The sequence below is a fragment of the Rhea pennata genome, chromosome 15 (genome assembly GCF_028389875.1).
Source record: "Rhea pennata isolate bPtePen1 chromosome 15, bPtePen1.pri, whole genome shotgun sequence".
NCBI lineage: Eukaryota > Metazoa > Chordata > Aves > Rheiformes > Rheidae > Rhea > Rhea pennata.
The window spans coordinates 1,289,262-1,302,721 of NC_084677.1; the positions used below are offsets into that span (position 1 = coordinate 1,289,262).

At 39.5% G+C, this 13,460-nt stretch overlaps 1 protein-coding gene across 3 annotated transcripts in view; it reads left to right on the plus strand.

Annotated features, from left to right (window-relative positions):
- The first annotated feature begins 993 nt into the window (after positions 1–993).
- The window catches only part of TBC1D24 (TBC1 domain family member 24), a 30,645-nt gene continuing 18,178 nt past the window's right edge, over positions 994–13,460 (plus strand). For 2 of the 3 annotated variants that reach the window (XM_062588489.1, XM_062588493.1), the window contains exon 1: positions 994–1,020. The gene's annotated coding sequence lies outside the window, so the exon portion shown is untranslated. Of the gene's footprint in view, positions 1,021–8,204; positions 8,234–13,460 lie in introns of those variants that run through there. The other variant, XM_062588490.1, reaches the window with a different exon arrangement.

The following is a 13,460-nucleotide window of genomic DNA, read 5'->3' on the forward strand; positions in this document are numbered from 1 at the left end:
GTTTATGTATTTTTACCTAATTATATAATTTATGTATTGTGTTATGTTTCATTACCATGTCTTATGCTCTCTTCGTGGTCCTTTATGGCTTCTTTTAGATTGTAAACACTCTGGGTAAAGGATTTGTTATCTGTTTGGCAAGAGCCTGCCTTACTAAGTTGTGTACATTTACAACGCCATATAAAAGATTACTGCTTTATTAGTCACTTAAGCATTCCTAGTTAATAATCTTTAATGTGGCAGTTATTTATGTAGTCGTAAACAGAACACTGTTGCCAAGTCAAGTCAAATAAACACTATGGAAGTCCTTCATATTTAAAATGAACTGATTTCTGTTCCAGCCATTTCGGGCTTTACAGAAAAACAAGCACTTCGTTACTAGGCACTAAGCCACTCAGACCTTGAAGCGTCCCTAAAATAACGTTTATACCTAATATTTGCACCAAGCTTTCCATCTGAGGACACCAAAGTCTACTGCAAGGCTGGCAAATAGCACTCTCCAATTTACAGATGAGGAAGGAAAGTTCCCCCCACCATGACGCCCCTCCGCCGAGCCCCCACGGCGCCCCTCGACAGCTCGCAGCTCCCCTCACTCCCCCCCACCTCCCGCCCCCCTCACAGCTCCCCTCGCGGGCCTGGCGCATCACGCCACGCACCCCCGCCCCCCCACCAGCGACGCCCACCCCCCCCCCCCGGGCTCTGCAGCACCCACGCCCGCTGCCCGCACAGGGCACGGCTCAGGGCAGCCCCACCCGCCCCCCTTGCCAGTGCCGGCCCAGCCGGCCCAGCCCCACGCCCAGAGCAAACACCCGCAACGCGCCCGCACCGCCCCCTCCCCTCCCCCCCAGCCATGCCCATCGGGCGCGTGCGCACGCCGTTCCCGCCACCGACCTCGCGTTTTGCGCATGCGCAGAGCCCCGTCTGCCCCCTCCCTCCCCCCCCCCGCTGGGGCACGAGCCGGCGGCGGCGCGCGTGCGCGGGAGCGCGCGGGCCTGACAGGAGCCGCGGGAGCGCGGCGGGGTAAGGGCGGCGGCGGCGGCGGCGGAGCGAAGTGGGGTGGGAGGAGGTTCGGGCGGCCCGGAGGCTCCGGGGGAGCGCGCTCCACGGTGGTGGTGGGCATCGAGGTCGGCCGGGGGGCGCGGCCGGCCGGCCGGCGGAGGGGCGCGCAGGAGGCGGCGGGCGGCTCTGCTGGGGCCGCGGCTCGCTGGGCGCTGCGAGGCCGCGGAGCGACGCGGGCTCCCGCGGCCACGCCGAAGGGAGCGGGCGCGGTGGCCGCGGCCGGCGCCGGCGGTGAGCGGGGCTGTGCTCGGGGGTACAGCCCGGGAGCGCGCAGCAGCCCCCCGCGGGCAGCGCCTTCGCGTCGGCGAGCGGTTCTGTCCTGAGAGTGCGCCCGTGTGTTAGTCGCGAGCAGAGTGCTTCAGCGGCTCTTAGTACGCGGCTGTTATTTCTGCCCTGCAAGTGATTATTCTTCCAGTGGTAGAATGTTAAAAAATGAAGTAAAATTTTGCACATATCAGCCTGGAAGAGTTAGCTCCTGCTTAGTACTTGAACTGTGCTAATAGGTTAGCTGATGATGCTTGCTATGCTTTTCCTGCAAAATACCCGTAGTTACATCAGCACAACACTGGCCTAATTTATGCAGCGCTACAGTAAAAAGATTGGGTTTGGATCCTTAGCGTGCTTTTATAGGTGTTTTAATGCCCATCGTAAATTATAGGTGGCAAACAGTGTGGTTCATCTCTTTCTGAAAGGGTTTCTTTTTCTGTTGTAACGATTATATTCTTCACTTATGTGCCATCAAGTTTGCTGAAAAACTGACTTTAAGAGACTTTAGCCTTTTAATTTATTCTAGTGTGTCTAGACTTCAGAAAGTATTTAAATGGCCTGTACGTGCTTTTTAATGTTAACGTGCAGGTTAATACTCTTCTTTTTTTTTTTTCCTACAAAACATTTCAGGTCCTAGACATAATGTGAAGATGAATCCTATGATTCCTGGTAGTGCTGATCTAAGTAAGCAGAGTTTACACTTGTTCTGCCAGCTATTACTGTTTAATGGGACAGTGTATATTCACATTCCAAAGTTTTGTTTTGCAGCTTCTCCCTTGAGTATTTTAAGACTTCTATTGGGAAAGTAAAATTATCTTACCAGTTTTCTTAATGTTAGTCTTTATTTAGGAATTGTTATTTGAAATATGTGTACAGCAGCTACTTAAGTAAAAGAATGTTATTGGTGGCCAGAATGTTATTTAATTTAATATCAGATTTAGGGTGCCTGCTATAATTTACCAAGATGGTCCTCAGCCTTTCTGGGCCTTCCAACAAGTGAGTAAACAACTGAGTGCATTTAACAAATTTAGTTACTCTAACCCCAGGCAGTGTCAGAAGGCATCAAGAGAACTTTCGATATTGTGGGTACCAGCTTGGATTCTGACCAGATAATGTATAACAGATGAGGGGAGAAATAAGTGGTTCGATATGGAACTATATTATTTTCAAACCTTGTATTTTGAGGCTCAATTCCTAGAGCCATCCAAAAGTTTTTCTGAATTACAGGTAATCTCAACAGGACTGTCAAAGTATCCATGTCTATGCAGAGCACAGAAATACATGGTTCATGTTTGGGGCTCTGGAGTTCCCAGTTGTGAGGGTTTGCTTCTTTGTGCAATCACTAGTAGTTGGACAGAAATCTGTTGCAACAGTTTTCTAAGAGAGCTACTTTTCAGGGACAGCGCTGATAACTTAAGTTCAGGTGTTCCAGCAGCATTTTATATTAGCTGCTTGTTGCTTCCAAGCAATACATGATACTCTTGTCCTTTGTAATTTGCAAAATGGCAGTAGATAGTGTTGCACAATAACTGACTCTTTGGAATCTTTGTACTGAATGCCTTTTATATCATTAATATTTGAAAATTTGCAGGTGTTTTTGTTGCCAGAACTTGAACACTTTCTGCTTCCCTTTATGCTGTTAATAATTAAAATGCTACCAAGTAAATGTTTGTAAAAGCTATCTGTGGACCCCTCCTGGAGATAAGTCTCTGCTCCTCCCAATCCTCTCCTCTTTTTACAGCCTTGATTTTCTCCGCTTGGTTGTCTATGTTCCTTCATTCTTTTAATTTGAAACCTCGAGACAGTCTCTCTCTCCCCTGTTTACCTTTGTCATTTGGTTTGTAAAGTAAACTGAAAAATGCTACTCGTACACTGGAATTAATGTATGCGTAAATTCAAGGCAGACAAACAAGCAAGTAGAGTAAACCAATGCATACCGCTCATGTCTCTCACTATCTCCAAAGCCAAGGTTACTGCAGTCTGATAATACTACCATGGCATTTGCTTAAATCATAAGTGCCTTTGCTTCAGCACTGAAGCTGGAATTAGGGACTAGCAAATTATTGGCGGCGGACCATAGAATTAGTTCTTGCTATTCTTCTAGCTCTTTAGAATACATTCTGCCTGACCTGCTAGGTTGGAGAGGCCATTAAAACTGCTTATGTAAGGTTATATGGATGCATACTGAGAAGCAGACAGGCATATTTTAGCATTTGAAAGAGAGAAATTGTGTTAGTGATCCAAAAGAAAAATAGCTATTTATTCTTCATCTCTATATAGCCTTGAATTGTGACTGAGATCTAAAGAACTAACATTTTCTTTAAATGTCTGGCATAATTATTTGAGCATGCCTTTATTGTCAAGTTTAACTGGAATATTCTGGTAGATTTTGCATAGTGTCTTGCAGAGGGGGGGGAGGGGGTTGTTTTGTAGTGTTTAGAGTTTATGTAAGCAATGCTGGTCTTTAGCCATTCAGTCCTTTTGTACTTGTCCAGGCAATCACGCGACCTTTCTGATATAAAAATAGACATAGTTAATTGCACTATATTAATGATTGACTTGCTTGCATTCCGTGTGTATTGATGGGAGTAAACGCTGGTGATGTTTAACTGCGAAATCAACTGCTTTAAATTGTCTAAGCAACCAAGTATCTCATGTGTTCTCCTCTTGTTTAAGCTGCTGGGATAAATGTTTCTCCTCGTTATTTTGTGCCAATACAGCTACCTGGGCTTTAAAACATTCTCTCAACGGCCACCTGTTATTGATACCCGCTCAACAAACTAAGAATAAATTTCATAAACTGTCTGTATCTGTATTAATGAGCATACTTCTGTGTGCTTAGTGCACATGCGGCTATGTTGTGTCAGCAAATAGGTATAACTTCTGTGTAGCTACATCAATACTGGATTAATTTGTGAAGAGTTTTTCAGGGGAAAAACATCTTGCAGAAGAAAGAACTCTTAAGTGCATGAACTTGCTGTAGTGATTTTATTTCACAATGAAGTAGAACTTTGTTGTCTCCAAATCTGCCAGGCTGAATATCATTTGTTTAGAACAAAAACCAACATTCATCAGATTGGTTATTACTTTAAGCTTTTTTTTTTCCTACTAGGACACGGGACTGGTTTATTGACCACCACCAAGTTAGCTGATCTAAGCTTGTAGTCCACTGTATATCTCAGAATATAGATGTTTTTGTTTCAAAACTAGGAATCTAATATATAAAAAGAGAAGTATTGCAAGCTGCAGAACCAGTGTTTTGAAGTCCTTCACCTATGCAGAAAATACTTCTCTCAAACAGTACTAGGAAAAACAATACTCTCCAGAGGTTGCCTGTTCAGTGTAGAATTTTGTTGTTTCTATAATTTCATAGACAAAACACTTTGTAACATTGAGTGAGAACTGTTGAGAAAAAACAAGCAATAGACTTTAGTGAGAACACTGGCTAAAAGTATTTATGACAAAGGTGCCACGAACTGTAATTCCACCTTTGGTTTTAGAGACTGAAATGATTTGTTTGTATTGTAAGCATTTAATAACATTAATGGTTAATTGACTGTTCCTCTCTGTTGTGAGGACGTTTGTCCCCTTGTTCTTTATGCTGCAAATGGTTGGAAGCCACACAGCACAGCCACTATCTTAAGGGTATGGAGGTATACTGCACAGCTAATGCTCTCTGCTGCCTTGGTTTTAAGTCTTTTTTTTCCCCCTTTCTTCTCTCTCTTCCCCTCCATCAACAAACCCTGCAGTCTGTTGTAACACAAGTGCGTAACTCATAAGATCTGCATGATGATGAGTTCCAAGGTAAGGATTAAAAAAGCACTTCAGTGTGATTTTTGTTTTGTTTTGGTTTTTTGGTAATATATCTTCACTATATACAGAAATTATTTGTTTTTCCTTGAGGAAACAGGATTCCTGTAGTCCTGCTGCTGTGTGTCTCGACATGCCTCTAGGCCTGCGCCTCTAGCTTTCACTTTGAATCCATTGGCCTGTGTAGCAATATCCAACAGAGGAGTCAGCGTTTCAGGCATGTTGTTCCCTTAAGTTTACTTGAAATCACACATGGATAAAGATCACTATCCACCATGAATCCTTTCTTTGCGTATCATGTATTCTGGCTCTTTAACTATCTTAATGACTGTCTAATGGAACTAGTCTTCCCAATGTTTTTCCCCAAACTTTGATGTTAAAAACCATCAACAATCCATCTGTTATAAATGCCATTTTATTTAAAATCATAATTGAGATAAAGCGTGACTAGTTTAGGATTCTACATTGTTAACTTTCTCAGCATAAAATGCTTTTTCTGTACTGTTTTTTGTCCCAGAGGAGGCTACCAACAGAAAAAAGTATTTTTGATTATGGATTTCTAAGTGAAATACTCTTTGCATACATGTTTTATTTACCTTACCATTCATTGCTGCTCCTTGCCTTTGGAAAGGCTACGGAAATAACTATCAAAATGAAGCAATATAATGCTCAAGATTTCTGAAATGCCATTGCTGGCATTCTTCCTGAATTAGGAGAATTAGATCCTCCTTTAATTGTAAGATGCACTTGGAAGTGCTTGGCATTAGTGTCTGAGCCTTATTCAGTGTGTTGTTGTTTCAGGAGGGAGATTCTCTATTATTAGAGATAGTAGATTATTGAAGCTTTTCTGAGCAATCTTGGGAAAAGGGAGAAACCTGCAGGATTTTACTGAGGTGAAGAAAATAAATATCTTTATAAAATTACAGCTTTATTTTTGACACTTTCTTATGTTCACGTGACTGTAAGTCAGCTTTTGTTTTCCAGAGAAAAACCTCTACCTTTGACACTCAGTGCAGAGAATAATAAAATAGCCTGAGATAATACAATTTTCCTACTTCTCCTTTTTCAGCTGCCTGCTGAAGTTATGGAGACAGAAAAATTTAACCTGGCATGAACAGTGATAACTGCTGGTATGAATACAAGGTACCTTACCACTTGTTTACCACAAAGGGAAGGAATACATACACGCAATTTCCGTAGGCTTGCTGACTGATTTAGAACTTTTGTGCTAATTATCCCAGGGTTACTGCTTTGTCTGCCCACTATCTAACTTAGGTATTCCTTAAGCACTCTGGGATTGACAGATTAAGGTTTTCTATATCCATATATTGCCCTGGGAGGTCTTAGAACAAATTAAACATGCCCTATCAATTAATTTAGCAGAAGAATTAAATTGACTTAAGTCTCTATACTGTTTGCACTGCTTTGATTACTTAAAAAAAAAAAAAGACAAAATCACATAACATCTGGTGACATCAGAAATCGAATTTGGCTCGCTTCTTTAACAGACTTTGAATGGCACAATTCATATTTTGAAACTATTAGAAGAGAGAATGCACAAGGTTCATTAATCTGGATACCCTTTTGAGGCATATGAGCATTGTAAAGAATCTGAATTTGACCATTAGTTTTAAGAAATTTAATATGTTCGTATATACGAGAGGGCAAATTGAGAATATGATGAGCTAATCTTGCTTGTATGTCATTTGAACAACGAAGGCTTTCTTGCGGCCTGCAGACAAGGTCCCTAATCCTACGTGGCCTCCTGGTGAACGTAGGGCTCAATTCTACAAGATACTGTTTTAGGGAACAGGAAGATAAAAAAAAAAAAAAAAAAAAAAAAAAAAAAAAAGAAATGAACCCAGTTACAACATGGTATAGATCATGACTGGCAGATTTTTCGAGTTGTCTGAAGGAAAAAATATATATGGAACTTTGCAAAAGGGTGGGTTCATCTCCATAGAGCAGGTGGAATATTCCTCTGTCAGCATGATACCAACCAATACAGAGTCGAATGACAAGAGACTCCAGTTAGCTATGGAGCCCAAGTGTTCAAGTAGATTGTGGTTGCACAGGTGCATCACTGTGTGAAGACTGACTGTGTGAAGAATAGAAACTTAATGCTTCATAGAGGAAAATCCTGGTCACACTGTTGTGATATTCAGTCACAAAAACTAATGATGGTTTTTTTTATGCTAAAAGGTCCATAAATCTGAAATCTGTGAAATGCTTCTTGTCAAGTGTTCCTTTTAATAGCTTAGGCATGACTTTTTGTAGGATCTGAGAGTGTATCTTCTACTTATAAAATCTGTTTGTGTTTCCACTAATGCTGTCAGCTGCTGTCCTAGACATAATGAAACTCTAAACAAGTAAGAAATAAAACACGATTACATGAACTTCTGCAGAGATAGTTTGGGTAGGAGGAAGAGAAGTAAATCTTCATTCCACATAGACAAACGTAGATATTATGTCTGACAGGAGAACATTTCAAAGTATGGATGTTTAAAGATGTTTTTCTGTCATTAAATCTTTATTATCGATAAAGACCTAAAGCTTATGGACATCAGATTGACAGTTAACTTTCAATGCAAGAGAACAGAAAAGTGACTTGTTTTATTGCTTATGGATTTGCTGTCATATGATAGAGCTTTCCACAAGTAGTTATGCTATATCCCTTTGGTTGTACATAAGATTATGCTCATAAATTTGTAAGAATATAAACTGAGACATTCAGAAAAGAGAGAGGGCTAAAAATGAAGGCTGAAGATTACATATTTAGTGTTAAATTTTTACCCAAGCCAGAGTTTGCTACTGGAGACTTCTGTTTTTGATTACTTGCATTTTCAAAATGAAGGGAAGAAGAGCACAGTGTGAGAGAATTTTTTCATTCTTACAACTTGCAGGAAATCAGGGGAAACACAAGCAATATCATAGGAAGAATATTGATTTGATTGTTCTATTTTTTTTTTTTTTTTAATTTCCCCAAAGAAAATTATGAATTGTCACTTTGGAGCGTTAAAACTAGGTGGACGATACTGCTGGCAGTTGTTTTGAATGGAATGAAATGTTTGGAGAAGAAATGGACCAGACCACTTAAGTATTTTCCATTTTTCAGTCTATGCTTAAATATTATAAATACTATAAAATAAAATATGGGCTTAGAATTTCTTATATATCAAACTTAATAGAAACTCTGAGAAAAGATTGTTATAAGTTCCTGACCCCAACTTATTTGGCTCATTATAGAATTGGCTGAGCGTAGAATGTGAATATCTGCTGCTCTTGCATTCCATTTTTGGAGCAGGAAGACTTAACTTTTCCACTTTCAGTACTGTTCTTTTCAACCAATTCACATAAAGAAAATCTTTCTAAACCTTCAAGAAGAAAATTAATTTGCATCTTCAGCGTTGTGTTTGTGTATGCGTCTGAGCATAAACTTCTACCCGTTCAGTGGCTGAACTTCGTCATCAGACATGCCTTTTTAGAATGGCACAGCTTTGGTTCTGAAATTCGTTGCTTATGTATTCCTGACATTAGTAGATAAAGAAATTATGGCAGTGTCCATCTATCTCATTAGCATTTATTGGTGGGATTGCAGGTATTAATTCTTGTTTCTTGGCTGAGAAATTGAATACGTTATGGAAAAAGTATGCTGTTGTGCATTTCTTCACAATTCTTGTCATAGTAGCTGTTGGATTTTTTTTTTTTTTTAGTGCAATGTGTAAAATCTGTTGCTGCAATACAATTTTCTTTAAAAAGAAAAATGAAATTCTCTCATTTTTATTAATTATTCCTCCTTTTTGTTATGATACAGGCAGGACAAATGCTCCTGATCTATACCTTTGATAAAATTTACTGTTCTGTATCTTCCTACAATGTTTCTCTCTTCAGCCTTCTTTCTCCCCTTTCATAATAGCAATTTCTTTTCTTTTTTTCATAAAAGATTTTTTTTCAGGCCTTTATCTTTATTTTTTTAATTAATTTTTTATTTCTACAGTATCTTTCCATGATCATTGTATCAACACTTACTGAGCCACAGAAGTGTTTGTGTCAGCTCAGGACATCGAATAGGAATGAGAGGATGATGCTTTCTGTTAAAGCATTTGCAGATATGAGGTATATAGATTCTCTTAAGTATGAGTTACTGCCAGTTATCTAAGCACTGAAGAACTAAATAGTTCGTTTTGTTTTTGAACTTTTGACTCTAATTAATTGCATGATAGATTCACAGTTAATTAAAAGACTATATTTAAGAGGGCAATAGTACTTTCCTGGGAATATAAGCACAGGGTTCTAAGGCAAGTTTTCTATCAGTCCTTCATATACAACTACAACATCTCAAGAGAAATCATCTAAATGCTTGAAATGGTTTGCCCTGTATCAGTCTTTATCAGTTATTCACCGAAGTGAGAGGTGAATACTTACTTTGGTTCAATAGGTTTCTAGACTTTGTCCCAAAGAAACGTAGAAAAACTGTGGGAAACAAAATAACTAATCCCTTACTGTTATTGATAAACTAGTAGTAGAACGTTATCCAGAGCTGTATTCCTGAAGCTGACCTGGAGTCCAGCTGTTGCTGTGCACAATGCCTGGAGCGATTTATAAAGCAATCGAACTGCATTTAACCTCATTAAGGCAATTCATCGAACTCTTGTGTACTCTACTGAAAGGGATCATCATGCTGAAATATGTCAACATCATTGAGATTGCTCTCCTGCACAAGATGAGCTGGTTGCATTCAGTTGGTTATAGTGCTCAATGGTGTGCTTGAGTTTAGCTCTGACGCAGTCTTGCTAAGTGAATTGCACCACGGGTCGTAACTGAAGCTGTAAAGGTAATAAAGTATGTTCCTGGTTTGTAGCAGAGGGAGGGGAACACAGTGCTATGAAATACTATTTTCAGATCTATATAGCAGAGACATCAGGGCATGCTCCTATGAATCTAGATTCAGAGAAAACTGCAGGATGCACTGAAGTATTGAGGAAGAAAAGAGTAACTGTCTATTAGCTGTCTCTTTCTGCAGTATTATGATGTCTTTACATTGCTTTTTTTTTTTTTTTTTTAAATCAGATTCTTTGGTTTATAAAGCAGATATCTCGGACATGATTCAGTATTCTCCAAGGATGTGAAATCATCTGCTCAGAGTTTTAGGTTTAGTTTTCTTTTATTGAGGTGAGGGCTGATAGCCGGTAATCTTTGAGGAAGCAGTTTTTGATTATTTGCGTGTGTGCCTTCAGCACACGTGAGCTCAAGTCCACTTTTATAACCTGGTCGTACTTTTTCTCTTGCTACAACACTACTTCCGCATGTAAACAATAAACGATACGCGGCAGCTTTGAGAGGTTAGTAATAGTCTTTATTTGTAGGGCAAGAAAAGAAAACATTTGCTTTCTGTTGGCACGCTGTAAAAATGCATACCAAAAGTTCAGTGATCAGTGTCTACCTGTATTTCTACAGTACATATCTAAGTATCTTAATAAGTTATTTTAATAGTTAATAAGCTAAATTAAGTATCTTAATAAGCTATTAACCTGTTGTCAAACTTTCAGAAGGTAGTTGCAAGGATACTTGAATATGGAACAAGTTTATCATGACTAAAAACTGTATTTTGAGTTTTAAGGGGACTATTTTATGTTTTTTAACAGCAGTATCAAATCACATAAACTTCTTAGGCTTTAGTCAAAATTGGAATCTATTTTTGAAAAGTTTATAATGTAGTTATTTCCTTACTGTGGATGTGTGTACTCTGGATTTGGAAGAAATAATTGTACTCTGGAATAGATGTAATTCAGATATTTCAATTTGATAATTCCTAGATTTTTGAAAGCAAAAACTGATTATCTTAATGAACTGTACTAAAAATTGATTATTTCTGTGATTGAAATGTTGAATTATTTTCTTCAATGAAGCTAATTTATGATTCGGGTTTCTTTTTTTTCTTCTCTCTTGTACGGATGTATTTTTGGATACTTTCAAGTTTTTTCTTCACAAGCAGTCTATGACTTCTGGTTGTCATACTCTGCTTCACTGCTGTGTTTTGCACAGATTCAGCATAGTTCTCAGACATCTTCTGAAAGTAGCCCAAACGACAATGGAAAGACCTAAAGAGAATGGAATGGAAAATGTGGCTGCACTAGCAAGCTAAATATTCCCTAAACTCTTTCAGTTGCTGACTTGAAAACATGCCAGTGTCAGTTGCCTTGGTCATTGCCTGGTTTGAATTTTAATGATTATTTGTTTGCTTCATAGTTTAAACTTAACCTTGAAAAAAATCTGATGCATATTTTGTAGCTATTTTTGACATATTTTCAACATATATTTTGTAGTTCTAATTCTCTCTTTTGGGGGGGTTGGAGTTTGGGATTTTTTTTGTTTCCTTTTTTTGTTTTCTTTTATTTTTTCTTTTACAATCCCTTTATACTTATGTTCTCACAGCACAGGTACTTTAAAACATTTCAGTTCTATGTAATTCAGATACTGATCCATCTTGCTAGAGGTTATGTGCCAAAATATGGTGCTAAATCCTCCATCAGCAGGAGGGAAGGAGACTTGTTGCAATGAGGAGGTAGAAATGAGTTTCAGTGCCTCTCCTGAACCGTACCTTTGTGCAAACAGTTTGTTCTGAAGTGTGGTTTGTTTGATTGTTTTTCTCTTCTGGCTGTGTCATGTCCCCTTCATCTCCTCTTCATACGGGAGAGCTGAGTAGTCTAGATGAGGGTGGGAGTTCTGGTGGACATGCACCCCTATGCAGCCATCCATCTCTTTCTTTGCTCCATAACTGGCATGCCAACCTCCAGGCCTTCCAAACGTGATAAGCAGTACTGTCTGCTTGCTCCCCTATGATAAGAGAGGTTGGTGGAGACAGGCCGTTTGCTGCTGAACCTGAGAAAGCCTTTGTTGCCCTCCATCTCCTGTCCCCGTCAGCTCAAAGTAAATGTTACTATTTATGTGATTGCCAGAAGAGAAAGAAATTTATGGAAAGAGGGGTGAAGAAAGATAAAGAAGTAGGAGGAGGAGGAGACATAGGCTAGCCGGGACTTTCCTGAAGTTTCTTAGGCTCTTCTCCTCTGGCAAGTAAATACTCCCAGTTCGAGAGCTGCTGGCTTAAAGTAGCTGTCTGGCCCAGTATGAGTGGTTATGCATCATTACGCTGAAGCACACTAATTCTGTTGGTTTTGCAGGTACATTTAAGAGCTGGTCATGCTCTGGCAGCCTTGGCAATGCCTCTTTCTTTGCTGTCATCTGTTCTTGTAGCACCTAGAGCTTTGAATAGCCTAAGCAGCCAGACCCACCTGTGCACTCAGCAGGTTTTCCAAGTCAAAGTGTAAGCTCTAATCCAAAATTCTTGTAGCCTAATTTCCTTACCGTAGCCACTGGCTTTGGTAAGCTGGCTAATTCATTAATTTCTAGAATCAGCAGTAATTTCCAGGGGGAAAGATAACTCACGTAACCTCTAAATATGCCTCTGATTCTGAATGAGAGCTAAAATTATGTGGAAGAGAGAGAAGAAAGTTTACAGGAAAAAAGACATCCAAGGGCTGCAATGGGCTAGCATCCTACCATGATTGTCTCTGCGTATCCTGAGGAGATGCTCTCAGTTCAAACTGAGAGGCATCTTTTTCAAAATATCATAAGAAATCCTACTCCCACAATTAAGGTGGGAACAACATGTTGCCTTCTTTAATTACAGGCTGAGAATTAATTTCAGACATTGAAGTATACAAGAAAAATGTTTACCATTTCTCTATTGTTCTTACATGTTACAAAGACAACCCAAAAGGCATCTTTTTAATACAAAAATATGAAATATATGAAAGTGAAGATCTGTCTTTAAGCCTTTGCTGTAAGGCACCTCTGTGTTGCTGCCAAGCTTTTAAAAGAAGAGATAAAATTTAAATTTTACCATATGGTTTCAAAATGCCCAGATTAATATTTAGCCAGCATCTAAAACTATCTGGATTAAATGTATTGTTGTCCAAGCTAATACTAACTGTATGTTTGTGCAACTCTGCCTACTTGAGACAAAATGTTTGTTTTATTTTCCCAGTAGCAAAGTAGGGAGAAAGAGTCATCCGCCTTGGTTTAAAAAAAAAGTGCCATACTTGGAAGTGTCAAGGTTCACTGCATCACCTGAGATGTGATGTTGTGTGAGTGACAACTGAAGCTTTTTGGAAACGCTATAATTGTTTCTGTTACTTTAACCTTTGAACAAAACAGCTTGATGGGGCTGTTGTATGTGATAGGGATTGTTTACTTTTGCGGCATCAATAGCCATGCGCGTTCCTAGCTTTAACCCAGCACTAAAGATACATTGATGAAGGTTG